This window comes from Papio anubis, chromosome 16 (genome assembly GCF_008728515.1).
Source record: "Papio anubis isolate 15944 chromosome 16, Panubis1.0, whole genome shotgun sequence".
Classification (NCBI taxonomy): domain Eukaryota; kingdom Metazoa; phylum Chordata; class Mammalia; order Primates; family Cercopithecidae; genus Papio; species Papio anubis.
The window spans coordinates 67,955,733-67,974,730 of record NC_044991.1 but is presented as its reverse complement, the minus strand read 5'-3'; the positions used below and the strand labels follow the sequence as shown (position 1 = coordinate 67,974,730).

The 18,998-nt window shown below is 44.9% G+C and overlaps 1 long non-coding RNA gene across 1 annotated transcript in view; it reads left to right on the top strand.

Annotated features, from left to right (window-relative positions):
- Nucleotides 1-18,210, top strand: part of LOC110740502 — a 232,041-nt gene extending 213,831 nt beyond the window's left edge. The window contains exons 5-7 of the long non-coding RNA XR_002515125.2: nt 11,289-11,358; nt 13,823-13,943; nt 17,259-18,210. This is a non-coding gene — a long non-coding RNA (uncharacterized LOC110740502). The remainder of the gene's footprint in view (nt 1-11,288; nt 11,359-13,822; nt 13,944-17,258) is intronic.
- Nucleotides 18,211-18,998: the final 788 nt, after the last annotated feature.

Here is an 18,998-nt window from a genome sequence, read left to right as displayed (position 1 = left end):
TTTTCAAAATGAAAGCATGTTACTGATTGCTTAACACTGTCAATGGCTTCCCATTGTCTTCAAGACAAAGACCTAAGTTTAAAACATGTCTTTTCTGGATCCTGCTGACTCATGCAGAGCTTTCCTTCTGCTCACTCCCTGGGCTTCAGAAGGACTCAGAATAATTGAACACAGCATCACATGCCATCCAATTCTGCTGTTTTTCAGGTGTATGCCCCAGAACTTTCATCTTACACAACACAGTTTTCAGCTCCATGCCTGCCCCATCACTCTTCTCTATATACATTCCATTAACCCATCAAAGTTTCTCTTTAAAGTAGTGATCTGGATCTGAATGCAGTACACTGAGTATAGTTTGACCAGAGCAAAATTTTGTTCCCTCCTTAATCTTAATATTTTACCTATTTATTAACATACAAATACATATGGACCTATATTTAATTCCTGGCTGTACCAATTATTAGCAAGACATGTAACCTCTTTGATCCTCAGTTTCCCCTTCAATAGGATGACGATAACAGTACCTTCTAACAGGGCTGTGATATTAACTATTACCTAGCATATTTTCTTGTCACTTTTCTGTGTCCCAGTTAGTCACATTCTGAGTCTCCCACCTTCTTTTTTGCTTCATCCCATGGCTGTTGTTCATAACAATATGACATCCTGGCTGGATTGTCATTGAAACTGATTGGCTGGGTTCCTTGCCTCCATCTGCTTCCCTCAAATCCTCTTTGCAGAGTGATCTTTGTAAAATGCAGGTTATATAAAATAAATTCCCAATGCCTTTGATGGCTCTTCAATGCATCCCAAAAGTTATCTGCAGTTGGGCTGCATCTAGTTTTCTGGCATCCTCTCCCACTCTCTCTCTCTCTCTGGTTATCCCATACCCTAGTCTGGCTTATCAGTTCCTTCTCTTGCAAAGCCATGGCCTGAGAAAGGAAAATATTTCCATATGGACATTTCTGCTCCAACTGATTTCTCAACCAAGACAGAAAAGAGTACAGCAGAATGTCTCCCATTGGAGCTACACCAGAGAGAGGGACCAAGGAAAGGCTGTGGGCTGGCCAGGACAACAAGCTGGATTTAGATGGGCTTCTCTCCCAGAGCCGGGGCTCCTGAGGCCCCATTTATGAGCACAACAACCCCCCCTCACCCAGCACCTCATTGGTCACGGATACTTCCATTTCACGGTCAATTGACCATAATTTCAATTACGTAGGAAGCTTTTATTTTGCATGCAAATTCCAAAATGACTCAGAAATCTGTGGAGAGGCCTATGTATAAAAGACTAGGAGTTTAAGTCTGAAAGGTGGGAAATACTGCATTTTTTACATAACCATCCTTACCAGCCTCAGCATACTCAGAGGGTGTAGTGAGTAGCAATTATTGAGAGAATATCGCAGGTAAAATATCTGGCACATAGCACATACTCAATATTAGTGGGTCTAATGGTTTTTATTTATTTTAGCAAGGTCATTTAGCTAAATATATATCTAAGACATGTTTATATCTTAAAGCACTTTGCATATTAATGCATTTACAAATTAGAAAAAAATTGTTAGACTAAGAGTCTTGAGGGTTTAAAAAATTTTTATTTTACTGTGATAAGATCACATGAGATCTAACTTCTTAACAAAATTTTAAGTATATAATACAGTATCATTAACTCTAGGGGCAAGGTTGTACAGCAGATCTCTAGCACTTATTTATCTTGTGGATCTCCAGTTTTGATTTGGAAATTCAGACTCCAATTTAAATAAGAGGATTTTAGCCTTAGATGGTGTGAGTTTCTCCCTCCTCCTCCTCTCTGCCTTGGCTTAAGCTGACAAAGCAAACTCCAGGCAGAATGGCTGCAAAGCAGGCTGTCCAAGGTCTGATCCCATGAGCGGCTCAGTAAATGGTAGAGAGGCCCTATGGACAAGAGGTTCTCAACCTTGATTGCTCATTAGGATTACCTAGGCAGCTTTTAAAAGCCTTGATTCCCAGGCCACCTTTCAGGCAAATTGAATCAGAACCTCTTGGGAGGTAGGGGAGAGAAGACAAAGGACTTTTTGAAGCTCCCCAGGAACTCCAATGTGCAGCTGAAGTTGAGAATCGTCATTCTACTGGTGCAGACACTATAGTTTTCCTTTTGCTTATAAGGCCCTTATAAAAAAAAAAGGCTTCCCTCAGTGTCCAGTCTTTTGCTTTCAGCCATGTAAGGACACAGTGTTCCTCCCCGCAGGAACATCCCCTTCAGAAGGACACAGCAATAAAGCACCATCTTAGAAGCAGAGAACAGCCCTCATGAGGCAACAAGCCTGCTGGTGCCTTGATCCTGTACTTCCCAGACCCCAGAAATGAGAGGACAAAAATGTCTGTTCTATTCAATTCTGTTCCATATAATTTCTGTTCATATATAATTCTGGTCTATATAATTTGTGTTGAGATATTTTGTTACAGCAGCACAAACGTACTAAGATGACCACTATGACACTGTCTTTAAGGACAAAGAAGGGATCTAAGGTACGCTAAGAGCCTGCTGTGCATCAGACCCTCTGTGCTGGGAAATTTCCCTATACTAAATCCTCATAATCACACTGTAGGTATTATCATGTCCATTTTCAGGTGAGGAATCAGCAGCTCAGAGGGGTGAAGTGACTTGCCCGGGGTGACTTAAACTCCAGTAAGTGGTGGAGCCAGGAGATGAAGCAGGTTTGTCTGACTCCAAAGCTGTGGTCTTTTAGTTCCATCAAGTTGCCAATCATGCCATGCCTTGAGTGGGTTTTTGGCTATTATTTCCCTATCCTAAAGCTGAATGGAATGGTGTTTATGCCCTTCTGTTTCCAGAGGGGAAAGTGTGAGATAAACAAGAGCCGAGATACAAGGACTATCATGCATCCTTGTTCCTGATCTTAATGAATCTTCTCTAATAACTTCAGGACTCAGGACATCCACATTACATGCAATCCTGCATGTACACTCATGCACAAACACCTTCACTCATACACAAACAGAGATGTGTACTCACACGCACAGATGCCTTCACTCGCACGCAAACACAGATATACATGCATTTACATGTGGTCGTTAAACAAATTCCCATGGAGAACCTATGATGTACCAGGCACTGAACAAGTGTATTTACCTGATTATACAAGGAGATGGCTTGTTGAAGAAAAGGTTAAATGTATAAACTGAAAACATATGACTTGGATTTTGAGTACAGTTTCCCAGCTGTGTAAACTCAGTCAAGTCACTTAACTTGAAACTTTTTCTTTTCCTGCCGTTATTATTATATATAAGACTTTATACATGCATCTCTGTGAGTGTGGCGTGAGGGGGAACGGTTTTCAGGCCAGTGGCCTCAGAGTCTCTCCCTGAAGTCGGTTGAGGCTCCAGTGGCGGCAGCAGTGTCTGCCCTGATCCCTCTCATGCTGAGGTGTCAGCTTCCACAGGGATCAGGTATCAAGCCAGGACCGGCCAAGGCCAGCCAGAGGAGACCTGGAGGCTGGGGGTGTTGGTGTGGGTGTGTAGCACGGTGCAGGCATGAGCTTGAGCTGCCCCCACCTCGACTCTTCCTTATTCCTTGAGCAGCAGGGGCAGGCGTGGGCATCCTTTCTCCTTCTTGGAATTTGCCTTGTTGCTCCCAGGGCTAAGGCTTGCCTGCAGCCTCCTAGGCAGACAGACAGACAGACAGATGGACAGCCAGCCAGACAGACATCTCCAGGGAGGTAGCCCAGTGCTATGGTTAAGAGCATGGGCTCTGGCCTTGGACCCACCTAGGTGACTCTCAGCCTCCCTCTATGTTTAGCTCATAGCCTGGTGCACAGTTACAGATCTCTGATGTCCAGTGATGGGCATACATTCACTCGCCTTGTTTTAATACTGAGGCTTATTCAGGTTTCTTGGCTTTAGTTCTTAAAAATAAATCAAAACTGATTTAGAGAATGTTTGGGCCTATCAGAAAGTCATTTTCCCCTGGCTGTCCTTAGTAAGACCCCGCAGAGTCACAGTGGAAACAAAGTGTGCTAAATTGAACAAACAGATGGACACGGGCCCTATGCCCAGAATCACTGGAGACCCTTAAGGAACCACTTTGGCAGAAGAGCTGCACCAGTGTTGGGCTGAGGGGTCAGCAGACCTGGATTTGAGACTGGACTCCAATACTGTGCAACCCTGGGTAAGTTACTTGACCTCTCTGAGTCTCAGCTTCCTCGTCTCCACTTTTGAGTAGTGGTCTCAAACAGTGTGTTTTGAACCACTGACTTTAACCTGTCTACTGCAGTCTCACGTCTGAAACAAGGTCAAATTCCCCTGTTGGGAATGTTCGTCGTAATTATTCTTTCCTCTATAGGCCTCATCCCCCTTGTTGCCATATATTTGCTTGGGGGATCATTTGATTACAGTTTATTTCACTTGAATACAAGCTCCATGAACAAGAACCTCGTCTGACTTGCTCATTGCTGTAAATCCAGGTTAGCCCAGGGCCTGGCACATAGTAGGTGGTCAGCAAATATTTGTCAAATGATGAATTCAGGAGTGGCCAAGCTCATCCAGTCAGACAAAAAGTAGCTTGTGTCAAGAGTCACTGGGGACATCGTGTCACTAGACAGCCCGGTATAACTGCCTCTGTGCCTCCAGGCTGAACTGCTTCAGACAGAGCAAGAGAATGCTAGGGAAGTCAAGCTTCCTTCTATCCTGTAGGGTCATTCCCATGGTGCTTAGTGGGAAGTCTGGGCTTGGTGACGTTATTTGTGGGCTCTTGTCTTCCCATCTGAGCCCTGCAGGGAAGGCAGTGTTTCCAGGAGAGAGCCTGGGTCTGGGAGTTGGGAATCAGAGCCTTGCTGACATAGCTTCAGGACCTAAGGTGGAAACGCAAACATCTCTGATAATAGTGCCATACCACCCAACTGTCATGAGGATTCAATGAGATCATGCAATTGAAGCATCAAACAGTGGTAGCAATGATAGTGGATTATAGCATATTGAATGAAAGAAGAATCTCTGAGCCCATAGCGTTAGCAATAAATAAACGAATACATAAATAGATAGGGAGAAGGGAACGCTCTCCTTTACAGTATAATGTCACTCAGAAATGTAGAAGACATGATGGATTTGGAAAAATCACCATTTTGCAACCATCCCAGTATAATTGATTTAGGCAACAATTATTGATAGAGACTAAAACAAGTGCAAGGATACTTACATCATCTCACAGTATCTTCTCACAAATTACTGATAAATCACAAAGGGAAAATAATCTCTTTACGGTGGAGAAACTGGGGGTGACCACCTTAATCATGTGATTGAAGTTAACATCACCAATGGGACGGGTAGAACACATTGAGAAGGATACAATATCACTTTTGTGGTATGTAAGCCAAACATGCGTGACTGGAATCTAATCATGAGGTATCATCAGACAAACACAAACTGAGTTACCTTCTACAAAATAACTGGCTTGAACTTTTCAAAAATGTCAAGGTCATGGAGGGCAGAGAGAGGCTAGGGGACAGTTCCAGAATGGAGGACTCAAAAGAGTGATCCTGCATTGGACCCTAAACTGAGAAAATAAATGGCTATGAGGAGCATTCTTGGGAGAACTGGCAAAATTGGAATATAAGCCGTGAACTAGATAACAGCACTGCATCTATGTTAATTGCCCTATCTCCCTCATTGTACTGTGATATGTAAGAAAATGTCCTTGTTCTTAGGAAATTCACCCTGAAGTCTTCTGGGGCTGAGGGGCAAAGGAGATAAGCCGAAGCCTTGGCTCCTGGCTTAACTAGAGACTGATACAAACAAGGTTACCTTCTAGGTGTTCCTAGGAAATATGCCCCTTCCAGAGGAACTCAACCATTTGAGGAGAGATGAGGTATTGCTATGCTCTGCAGACAGAGGTGAAGTGACTACAATTAACCCTCGGAGCTACGCCAGCAACTTTGCACAATGGGGGAATGGGGATTCTTGGCCGTGATAATCCCCCAAAAGTTCCCTCCCCCAAGCCATCAGCTCCCTGTCACTCAGAGAACCGGCCAAAGACATAATGTTCTTCTGTTTATGTACCATCCGTGCTCCCAGTCAGAACCCGCTAGAAAATACATCCAAACAAAATTAACTTGACAGGGAAATGGATATTTGAATGAAGCCTCTGCTTAAAACAATAATTTATCATGTTGCATCGTACATCTCTACAAAACCAGGATCACGGGTGGCTTAGCTGAAATGAGGGAATTCATTACTCCCAAAACATCTCTGGGACTCATTTCACAGGAGTCAGGGGTTGTGGGGAATGAATGAGGGAACAGACATCGACCAAGCCCCCCAAATGTGCCAGACAGATACTGTTGAACTGTTTTCATGTATAGCCTCATTGAATCTGCACAGTTACCCTGAAGACAATTATCCATGCCCAACCTCATGAATAAGGAAATGGGGACTCTTTAGAGTCTGAGGGCCCAGCTTGAGGTCACCCAGCTAGGACATTATGGGCCAGTGTTTTGAGGTGGTAAGAGTCACCATTACCCTTATCAAGGCCAGAATGGGATACCTCACTCCCTGCATAGCTTTCTGACCTCCTGAGCAAGCCATACTTTTATTTGTGGGTATGAGAAACCGCAAACCCTGTCCTGGCCCCAGGACACATACACCTCCTGGATGCTCTTACAGATGTCCAGCAGATGTTGGATAACCACAAGTGAAGTGGAGTGGAGTGAGGAGTCCCAGTTAGAGAGCTCAAGAAGGTCTTTCATGTCATTTACTCAATCATTTACTCATTCATTCATTCATTCATTCATCCATTCATTCTGCAAACACAAATTGCGTTCTTATTATGTACTTAACACTGGAGATATAACATGGAGCTTAGAGTCTTGAGTCTCAAAGTCTGGTCTCTGGACCAGCAGCGTCATGTGGGAACTTTTAGAAATGCAAATTCTGAGGCCCCACAGCAGACCTACTGAGTCAGAAGCTCTGGGAGGTCAGGCCCGGCAAGCTCTGTCTTAGCAAGGCCTCCACGTGATTCTGATGCTAAGGTTTGAGAACTACTACACTCAAGGGCATGTAAGATGACGGGTTGTGATAACAACAGGGACAGAGGTACTCGACAGCTCAGGGCTCTGACTGTTGTAAACAGAGCCCAGAATTGCATAGAGATGCCCTTGTCACTTCCATCATGTCTGGGCATCTGGTCTTTTCTTGCCCCCAGACTATGCAACAAGTGACTCACAGCCTAACTTAGCCTTGGTACCCTGGTCTTGCTAGGAGCTCAAGGACACCCTGTGGGACTATGGTGGGGACAGCTGACAGGAAGAGAGTCAACCGGGCCTCAAAATAGCAAATTCCTTCTTAGGTCATATCTCCCTGTCATTAAGTGAGGGATATTTGTAAGTCAGCCCGAATCTGCAATAATCAATGATTCAATTTGTTGGCATAAAAAACTGGGCATGGGGTTTGAGAAATACTTGGGACAACAGTTCATAAATTTCAGTGTGCAAAAAAATCTTACAGGGAGTTTGTCAAACATTCAGACTGCCAGGCCACACAATCAGGTAAGTCTGTGGCAGATCTCGGGGAGACCCAGAATCATATAAGCCCCGGGTGGATCTCAGGGCAGGTGGTTTGAGGAAGACCCTTGGTGAAATATAGTCTTGTGAGATATGCTCACAGGGGCCAACTCTCAATTTGAGCTACATGCCCAGGCTTCTAACCCGACCACCCCTGGATTCTGGACACCTGGAGACAGGTTTGTGGTTCCGTACAGTTTTCTCGGAAGCTGATGAGTAACTATTCTCATCTTATGGGTGATATCAGGGATTAGAAAGGACTTTAGCTTGGCTGGGGAGCGGTTAATGGCCCTTTATGCAGCAGAAAAACAATGAAGGCATTCTCATTTTATGAAAGTCGCTTCGAAATCTAATTAGAATATGAAAGTTGAGATCTTAGTCTATTTTTAAACAGAGCATGAGTTCAGTAGGAATAGTCAATGCTGGAGCTGTGAGTTGCCCGTCAGCCTCTCACTGGGGCAGGCAACGAGCGTTTTTCTGGAAGAGTCCTTGGTAATGGGACAAGTAGTTAAAGAAGCAAGGGACAAGAGTCAGAGACAGATGAGGGCTCTGCCTATGCAGGAAGAGCTAGGGGCAGAGATGGGGAAGGCCATGAAATCTCCAGACCCTCTCAAATGTCCCCTCTGACACACCTGCAGGGAAAGAGTGGGTAGCTAATGTGTGGTTGGTGTGTGGCCTCCTTTGTTGGATTAGAGGAAGCAAATACATCTTATTTTGACTGTCAAGGATAGCTGTGGGGGTGGTTTAGAAAAAAAAATGAATTGTTGGAGGCAGATCCTAAGTTGAAGTCCAGCCCTGCTCACTGACTGTGTGATTTGGCAAATCTTGAAATCTTTCTAAGCCTCAGTTTTCCCATCTGTAAAATGATGGTACTAATACTGACCTTAGGAATGTTTACATGAAATTATAATAGCAATCATAGCTAATATGTATTGAGCATTTACTACGTGCTTTATGTGCACACATTATCTCCGTTGGTCTTTACAACAATCCTATGAGGTTTAGGGAGGTAGAGGGACTTGCCTTATTAATGCAAGGAAAGCATTCAGATAGTGTCTGGTACAGAATAGATACTCAATTAATATTCATTTCCTTTCCCCCTCCCGGGGGATGTTAAGGAGGCTCCTTTTTGGAGAACTGAGAACTCTCTGCTGCATTTCCCCAGCAGGCAGTGACAGCCAATTGCTTAAGTCTCCTGAGCCATAGCAAGGGTTGCAAAATCACTGGTGGCGTATTTCTGATCCTGGGACTGTCAAAGGCAGAGCAGGCAGATTTGTTGGCACCTGCACAAGCCAGATTGCATAGCACCCAGAGACACTCATGTGACAACCGTGGGGACATGTCCCAGGAACATCCCACCCAGATTTGCCTTCCTTGAAGAAAAGTAATGCAAAAGGCCATTTTTCACTTTTAAATAGCTTTCATTCTACGTCTTAATAAATGCACGTTTGTTGATTTGTGTAAGCATGATGTGGGAAGTCTGCAAATGGATGTAATCTGCACCGAGGGCACATGTAAGCACCAGCGAGCACTTTTGAATAATGAATCCCTCCCGTAAAAGACGGACGCTATTCATAATAATTCCTTGCTTTTCTCATTTTGCTGCGTACAGTAGCGATTAATCAATTTGCAATGTTATGTCACCCGCAACAAATTGCTAGCACCAAGACAAATTTATTGCTTTATGATAAAAGAACTTGTTTAGGTAGAAATAAATTAAATTTGGGGGCTTGTGATTTGGGTTTGATGTTCACATAGGTGACCCATAGAGAGTGGGCTGGGGAGGTGAGAGGTCCAGATGATTCCTGCCTTGACCTGGCACCCAAGAGAGGGATGCAAATGCAAGAGGGTGTTTGCTCAGTTACTGACCCAGAGACAGTGCAGCTCTGATGGGAGAGAGTAACGCTGAGAGCTTGTGGTGGTTCTTGGGAACGTCTGCCGGGCTCTCCGCGTCAGTCAGTGTAATTTAGAGCTTTTAACAGAGAGGTATGGACAATCAGCAGTGCTCAAGGGAAGTAACTCTCTTCTCCTTCTAGGCTTCTCCTGAATCCTAATATCCCAATTTACCTCAAATTGACAGTGAAAGGAACCTACATGATAGGAACTGGGAATGAGGTTCAGAGGCTGGAGGATCAGAGAGGTCCTGATTCCTTTATTTATTGATGCTTCTTTAGTATTAAATATTGCAGAAAAATAGGCTGAATGGCATTACCAAAATTGTGGTGTAATAAATATTACATTTAGCCAATGAATGCTTTTAATGCAGAGACACAATTTAATTCTGTATAATTGTGCTATTATCGCCGACACTGTCAAATCTTCAATTTGAGGCCTTTCCTGGTTAAAAAAAAAAGCTGTGCTGAATGGGTAATGTGGTCCCGGCCATGGCAAGGGGGACCTGGGGACATGCATTCCCATTCCTCTATATCAGATTAGTAGCAAAGCAGCTCAGGAAAGCACTTTGCCTGAGGACCCAGAGTCAGGGGGTGTCGCAGGAGCATTGGGCTTCCAGGACGCCACACACGTTTGTCATTAATTTATACTCCATTAATTTGGGATCTGCAGTGGAATCAAGGGTGGATGCATTAATGCTGCCCTCTCCCAGTACACACACACACACACACACACACACACACACACACACACACACTCAGGACCAGGGCTTTTTCTTAAGCCATCTGATAGTCTAAATGATTTGTGAAAAGCAGGTTTCAATTAGGAACAACATCAGTTCCATTGCCCATGGAAATGGATTTCTCTGCCCCAGCTCATCGAAATCCATTCCTTTCTGCTCTTAAAGCAGGAGCTGGGATCACCTTCTGAATGCCTTGATACACCCTGTCCAACTGCCAGGGAGAGAGCCCCAGTGAAATTTTAGGGCCATGGTCTCTGTCATGTTTGTCTGGTTTCAGCCTCGAGGGAGTGGGGTGTGAAGGCCTGCTGCCTGCAGAGGCTTCTGCAGCCTTTCTGCAGGATCTGGGAAGTCTCTTGGTCACTCTAAAACCCAGTGTCCACATCCAGAGCCCGTGAACAATGCGGGGCAGAGCACTGAAGCCCTCTGGCAGCACCCTTTCCACTGCCTTGTGGCCAGGTGGTCCCACGGCAGCCTCAGAGGGTGCTGGACTCACCTGATGACGGCTTCTTTTACTGTCTTCCCTTCTGCCTCCTCGCTGGGCTCCAGCCGGCCCAAGTTCCCTCATACGCCTGTCCAGGCCTGCCCACTCCCTGGCCACCTCCTCAGCTGGTCCTGCAGAGGCTCCAACCCTGGTGGGGCTGCGTTTCCCCTGTTCGTGCTGCCCTCCCCCTGGCTAATTCTGATTATTTCTCCTTCTCCTTGTTCTCTTGGGCGCCTTTATTCCTGACCGTGCATTTTCTCTGGACTCAGGATTAAAAAAACCCACGCTGCTAATATCCTTGTCAGCCTTTTCCTGAATCATTGCTGGGCAGCTCCAGGGAGCCACGGGCCAGTGCCTTCTGACCAGCAGACTCTGTCCCTGGGCATTCCTGTCCTTGGGGTCCTGGAGCTCTCTGTCTGAGCCTCCTTGGCCGCTGAAGCAATACCCAGAGGCCTGCATCCTCTCAGAAATGCCCAGCCAGGGTTGCAGATGGAGCCAAGAATTGAAACTCTGGCTGAGTCTTTCCATCTCATAGGTGATTTCTCTCAAACGCCAGATAATGTTTAAATTTTGAAGTGCTTTTCTCCACGTGATCTCATTTACTGTTATTGTCCCTGTTTTACAGATGAGCAAGCTGAACCTCAGAGGGCTTAGTGATTGGCTTGAGGCACAGCTACCAAGGATCAGTGACTGAGGTATGGGGGAAATAATCGTCTCTATCTGACAGATGAGGAAACTGAGGCTCACGTTGCTGAAAGGGCTTGTCCCAAATCATACAGCAGTAAGAGGTGGTGATAGAAGTGGGTTTCAGGCACTGCATCCTCCAGGCCAGAGGTACAGAGTGAAGCTCTGTTGCCCGCACCAGCCCTGGTCACAGGGGCAGTGCTCAACTCTGCACAGGGGTTTGTTCTGCATTGCGCATAAAAAATCAGGTCAGTCCTGCAGGGAAACACCCACCAGGCAGTACTCAGGAGCCCCAAGTCCAGGAGTCAGAGGTGGCCAGGGGCTGTCCTGGTTACTCCCATCTCCTCCTGTGAACACAGGGCTTGGTGGGGAGCTTGTGTTTATATTTCAGGGGAAGAGGCTGGTTAACTCCTCAGCCCATCATGCTGCTTGGCTTATCTCAAACTGCTCTGGGGACGACAGACCAAATATGACTGGGTGGCAATAGGGGTTTCCACACATTCTGGTTCAAGTCTAGCACATGAGAGACTCAGGAGGAAGGTTCCATGTAGCAAATGCCCCTTCCTCCAGGCAGCCCTTCCTGACTCTTCAAGACAGAGCAGACCCTTCCTACCCAGTGCCCCAGAACCTACTTCTGTGAAGCATGACATTCCCACTGATGGGATCAACTGTTCCCCCATCATCCTTCACCTCAGCTGAGTCATGGGCATAAAGACCTCCATGGGGCCATAGACGCCGGTCCTGGGACCAGCCATGGTCACTCACACACATGCCCACCCACCCTCATCCTCACAGAGAGACACAAGCACAGAGAGACACTGTCCCACACATCACAGGTGCTGTGTGGGCACATACGTACACATGTACACACACACATGCACACGCCCCTGCAGATAAGCACAGACCCACTTAGAGACCAAGTCTGTCCATGTCTATGCATATACAGGCATCTGCTTCCCTACACCTGGTATTCCGTGTGTCCTCCTTAGAACAGAGGCCACGGCTGATGGCATGGCCTATGGGGATTTGGGATTTGGCCTGCTCAGGTCTGAAACTTCTTGGGTGGCAAGCTCTAATGCTGGGAACTTCTTTCTGGACTAGTAGCTTATTCCAGCTGGGGCCTCTCTTTGCCCTCTCCTCCCAGACAGCCCAGCCACAGCTATCTCTAGCTAGAATCTGCCCGCATGCACTCCCAATCAGATAAGCGCCCTTCCTTTAGGCCCCTGGGGTCCTGTCGCCACCAGCCTTGCCACCTCGGCACTTTCTCAATAACTCACAGAGGTCAGCTGTTGCTCACCTGGGGATTATTTTCTCCCTTCTCCTCTGATGCTCTGTTTTCCCTGAGAACAGATACCTGTCCCTGGGGCTCAATGGGTCAACTGGCTAAAAGAGGAAGGAGAGGTCAGGGTCCCTGCTGACATCTGGCTTGTGCCTTGTCACAAAGGTACCATGAGTCCTCGGAGCAGGGCACAGTGATGGAGCACTGATCCTGGAGTCTGACCAGCTTGAGCTTAAACCCCAGCTCTGTCCCCTCTCAGCTGTGTCGCTTTGGACTGTCACTTGACCTATGCAAGCTTCGATTTCTGCTTCTGTAAAATGGGCATGGTCATTTGAGTCTTATAGGATTGCTGAGAGGCTTAGATGAGGTTAATCACAAGTAAAAAAGACTTAAATGACAGAGTGCTCAAAAAATGTAAGTTAATAAGAATGACTATTATGGCAATTGAAGTGTAATTGAATTGTTACAGCAATTGCCCTACCCCTATCTTCATGGCCTCTTAGGCCCTGTGAGACTCAGACAAGGTCTGAGCAGTGATTCAAAGAAGGCACAGCCTCCAGCCTTTGGCAGAGGAGGCAAGTGAAAGGCTAGCAAGGGCCTGGGCCTCTCTTGCAAAGCAAGAGAGAGCTGGGACTGGAAATAGCTCCCTTTACTGACGTGGGCTGTCTCTAGGCTACCTGTCACCAGTCAGTTACTGCCTGTAAAGCCAAGGGGATCACTCTTTTTCTATGAAACCAGGAGGGAGAAAACTCATGGATAAGGAGCCTTACCTAGATAAAAGCTTCATCTGCACTGGTCATTTTCACATATATTATCCCATTTATCTCAAAACAATTCAGCAAGGAGGAATTATTACAATGAAGAAGGCTGAGGCTCAGAACAATAACATGGCCTGTAGGTGACAGGGCTGGGGCTTGAACCCTCAGTATCTGACTTCACATGATGGGTTGTTCCCCAGCGTCCTGGCCACCTTTAGAAAGTGAACAGCAGAAAAAGGGAACAGAATGGAGATGATGAAAGCAGCTTCCTTGTCCTCAGAGGCAAGATGCTGAACAAATCCATCCTGTAAGCAATACTTACAGCGAATGTTCTCCACAGAACAATTTAGACAAAGACCTAGTTTATGCAGCTGAATATGAAATATGGCTTGTGTCTTAAGACATTTGTATAAAAAGATGATTTCTTTACTGTCGCAGCCTCAAAACCACCTCTTCTGAGAGTACTGCTTTCTTACCCGAGGATGGCCCATCAGGGTGATCTGGAAGGCAGAAGACGGGAGTTTTTCCATGAACTCACTGTGGTGGGGGTGGTCCTTGGGTAAGTTTCATTCTCTCTGCACCCTAGTTTCCTGTTCTGTGAAAGGACATGATTTTCTGGGGTGATTTCTCTGGGTAACTTCTAATTTCCCCTAAACCGTGGCTATATTCTCCAATGCAGAACTCATATGAGATCAACAAAGTATGTTTTTCCAACATACTTATGAATTTCTTTACTAGAAAATCCTAATGAAGGCAGACCACTTAAATAGCATTTGGTTAATGCATTTGGAAAATCCAAGAATAAATTCACATCAGGTGTAGAGGCCTAAGTATAAATGGCTGCCCCCTGTCTGACTCTATGACCATCAGAAAAGAAGAACTTTTGGTTTATGAAGCCTGTGTCCTTGTCACTGATTTAAGTCTTGGCTCTCCTCCATTTAGAGAAGGCAGCAAGGTTCCTGGCCCAAGGTGAACTATCCACCTTTGTCCCTGTCTGAGGTGACTGAAAACTTTTGCAGGATTCTTTCTTCTTCCAGAAGCAGAAGCACTGGGGGTGGGGAGGACATGGGCAGCAGATTTGGTCCCCTGGCTGTCCCATGGGGGCTGCTGCTAAGGAAGACACAGGCCTGGAAGTGAATTCTTATGGCACCTTCTTTGGTAGGGGGGCCAGGGGAAGGAAGGGCGTCAGCATCTGGCTACTGCTGCCAGCAAATCTGTGTGTTGACAGAGTTGCTCCCCATATGTGTCCTTTTAAACGCTGATCCCTGCTCGGGATTCGAGTTGACCGACTCCGTTTGCCAAATGCAAATGCATTAACCTTACAATTGGGTAATCTAATAAAAAGGATCAATGGTCTGATTCGGTGCTTATGGAGTCATTTACTGCAAGTGAGAGCAATTGAGCCAGGATGAACAGCGTCGGGGAGCCCAGAGGATGGCTTCGGTCGGCGGTCCCCGCTGACTTCCCCAGGCGAGGCCCTCTCTGCCTGGAGGGGCTGGGCTGAGTGGTAAAGGGAATGAGGAGGGTGTTATTCATTCATTACTGCCACTTTAATCACTTAGAAGTTCAATTAAGTATAAATCATTAGTGGTATTTCAAGTTACTTTATCCAGGCCTGTGCGTAACACACTTGACTGGCGGTGGGGAGCTTTCTGTGACTAGATTTAGCGTGCGACTGAACAAGGCAGTCATATGGGTTTTTCTGCTATGAAATTGATAAATGAAGCGGGCATTCGAGGTACAGCAGTAATTTCTGTGGTGCAGTCAAGTGCTCGCTCCCTTGTCTCCTCTAGCAATGAGGGCATGGGCCCCTTTAATATGGCAGCTTTCCCCTGGGGGTCCAAAGGCCAGGCTGGGCTGCAGTCCTAGGGTTTATTTCCTTGCAGAAGTTCCCAGAGTGAGCCCTGGTTCATTAGTAGGAATATACCTGGGAAGAAAAAAAAAAAAAAAAGGAGAAGGGGAAGAAGAAGGTTCCCTTACTGTCGTTCACCAGCACTGATGCTGTCACGATTTTTTTCCGAGTAGCAAGCGGATAGTGCTGGAAGGACAGAATCGGGCTATCTCGGCAGCTCGTTCCAACTTCCCAAGGATGCAGTTGTCCCCAGTGGCCGGCATCCCTGTCTGGAAAGCATATTTTCTCCTAATCGGTTTTACAGCTCTTTTAAAGTAATACGTCAGATCATTTTCCCCATATACATAGTTAATGAAAGTAACCCTACAAATTCATTTTAAATAGATGGAAGTTGTTATAACCCTGATCCAGAATTTATTACGTTCATTACAATCTTGCTGAAGTAGGTAATGTAATGGACTATTACTTTTATTATCTTTTTAATCCCTCAGAATTATTAGGAACTGACTAATATTTGGCATCATCCTGTTAATGTTTAAACAGAAATTGATACTTTAATTCGTCTAATAAATGATGGGGGCACTTTGAGTGGAAACAAAAGCCTGATGGGATTTATCTCGATCAGTCCCAAAGACTTTTAAGTGGGACTCAGGGGTCTGAATGCAATTATTTCCAGGCAGGGTATCTTCACCAAGTACTCAGAAAGGACAGAGGAACAGTGATGGCGATAGTGACAGAGAGACCCAGACGGACTCTCTTGTCAGACAGCAACAACAACAAGGCAGAAAAGAGAGAGGGAGAGAAATTCCACTCATACATTCATGTGTGAATTCTGATTCACAAAAAAATTAGAGTTCAAGCTCTGATTTGGCCTGATAACTCCAGCAATGAGCTCTATGTACTTTTTCCTTCTTGCCCTTCATCTTCCCTTCCCCTCCTCCCCAGATTAAGACGAAGTTTTTTCTTTATAACCATCCCTGTGTTAGTAATCAGCTTTATGGCTAAGAATTCTCAAGTGCTCTAGAATTCGTGCGTTGCCGAGACAAATGATTGGGCCACATTCTCGTAGTGAGGAGTGGAGACCCTGTTTGCTCCTTAAAAAATAATGATGGCTGCTCAATTTGCAAATTACCAAATCTCACTGTGCAATGGGAGGGGGTGGGAGGAGGCATACTGTTGTGTCTATTCCGAAGAGGCTGTGTTTACCCTCTAGAACTCCGTTTCCTGCCGGGCAGGTGACAGGTAGGATTTAGGAGAAATTGATCTCTTGCACTTTCTAGATTTTACAAGGCAAAATGCAATGCTGGTTACTAAAAGAAAATTATTTTTTAAATAATAAAAATGTATTAGTTCTAACAGGATGAGAGGAATAAAGTACGTCCCTTTCTGGTTTGATAATAAAAGACATTCGGGAAAGGAAAAGCTGTCATCTTGAAAGGCAAGAGTGTGTTTTCTAACAAAGAAAGCTTCCAGTTAGCAAAGTCATTAATTAGCACAGAGAAGCTCATTAGAATTTAAAGCTGCTTTACTGTGTAGTGTGGCTTTGCTCTCTCTAAATGCTCTGGGTTTCCAAAGCAAGAAAAGTATTGATTAAATTGACTCAGCATGAAATGTGCCCCGTTTGTGCCGACCCATAAAGAGGTGGGCTTCTCGGCTTTCTTAGCAGAAGACTCTGCCAGGTGTCCTGTGAGCTGGGCCCAGGCGGGTGGGCTGGGGACAGCATCCTGTCTGCCTGTAGCCTACTTATTTCGAGGGACCGACTGACTGCCCATCATTCGGCAAAAACCCGTTTTGATCAATGGAGGGGAAACCTGCCCTTAGCTAAGTTTATTCCCGATGCCTTACAAATCTGATTTTGTAAATGCTGATTGCGTTCGTCAACGCTGAGTTGACAAGGGCTACCCGTCATTTGGGGCTTGATAAAGAGACTAAGAGGCAGCTTCTCAGCATGTTTATTTTTAATAGACATAAAAAATGAAAACAAAAACAGGCTTTCTCACTCCTTGGAACCCTCGTTGACAGAAAAGTACTGAGTACACAGAAGTGGCGACAGGCAAATGGAGATCCTGGAAAAGGAGGTTTTCTACCAAAATATCCTTGTGAACATGAGGACAGCTTCCAAACTGAGAAAGAGTGGGCTCGAGAAAGCTCTAACACTTCCGTCCCTGACACGAAGTGCTTCGGGCTGTGTTTGGCATCAATATGTCGGAGCCGTGGCAACGTTCTTCGTGCATCCCCGCTTGGGCGTCATTTTGTGAGTAGGACAAACCCCATCAATTCTTACCTCATCTATTAGAAATGCAGCATTGTGAATGGAAGCAATGTTTTCTGGGGCGCATCACTGGAAATGAAAACTCCTTCATTTTTCTATATCTTTACTGAATAGACCTAACTCTTCCCTTCAGCTTCACTAGATGTGGATGGCCCTAAAATACTCTCAGGGAGACTATCAAGAGAGAAAGAATGTAGCTTTAAAAGCCAATTAGAAAATATTCACAACATATGTAGCAAAGGGCTAATGTTCTTCCTATAGAAAGAACTCTTTCGGATGGATAAGAAAGATACTAAGATCTCAAAAGATAAATGAGAAAAGTATATGAAAAAGAATTTGCAAAAGAAATTCAAGTAGCTAATATTTAGTGAACACTTACTATATGCCAGGTATAATTTACATGAGATTTCTCGTTTATTCTTTACAAAGACCCTATGATTTAGGTGTTATTATTCTCATCCCTATTAAAAGATGAGAAAAAAAATAAAGCTTTGAGAAGTTAAATAATCATCCCAAGATCACGCATATTGTAAGTGAGGGACCAGGATTCAAAATCACGCAGCTTAATCTAGCAGGCAGGGGCTCCTAACTGCTTTGCTGTAACCTCACAAATTCACAGATACAATTGTAAAATAAAGTTTTTTTTTTTTTTTTTTTAAAGTTCACATTTACTAGTAAACAAAAATATGTTAATTGAAAATAATCAGAAAAATTTCATTATCAAAATAACAATAAAATGTTAATATTCGGCTGGGCGCGGTAGCTCATGCCTGTAATCCCAGTGCTTTAGGAGGCCAAGGCAGGCGGATCACTTGAGGCCAGGAGTTCAAGACCAGCCTGGCCAACATGATGAAACCCCATCTCTACTGAAAATATAAAAGTTAGCCGGGTGTGGTGGCCTGCACATGTAATCCCAGCTACTAGGGTGGCTGAGGCATGAGAATCGCTTGAACCCGGGAAGCGGAGGTTGCAGTGAGGTGAGATTGTACCACTACATTGCAGCTTGGGCGATGAAATGAGACTCTGTCTCAAAAAAAAAAAAAAAAAAAAAAGGTTGAAATAGATATTCTTAAATATGAATTACAATTTGACAATATCTATCAAGTCTTAAATCATTTGACACAGTAATGCTATTATAAATAATTTATCTCAAGGAAATAGAAATGTAAGCAAAGGTTTAGGCACACAAGTTTGTGCCGGCAGACATTAAATGCTCCCACATTAAGGGAGTGGTTAAGGACCTTATGGTCCACCCATTCAACGATACTGGTAACAATAAAAATGATGTTTAAGAGTTTCCAATAACATGGGAAATGCTTATACCGGGAGATAAAAGCAAGATATAAAATTCCATGTATAACATAAACTGTGTAAAATATGGTTAGAAATAAGAATGGGAGAAAAGGAGCAAAAAAGTATAAACCAGGAGGTGTTCTCTGTGCAATGGGATTATATGTGACCATGACTTTTTGTTATAAATATTTTCCAAA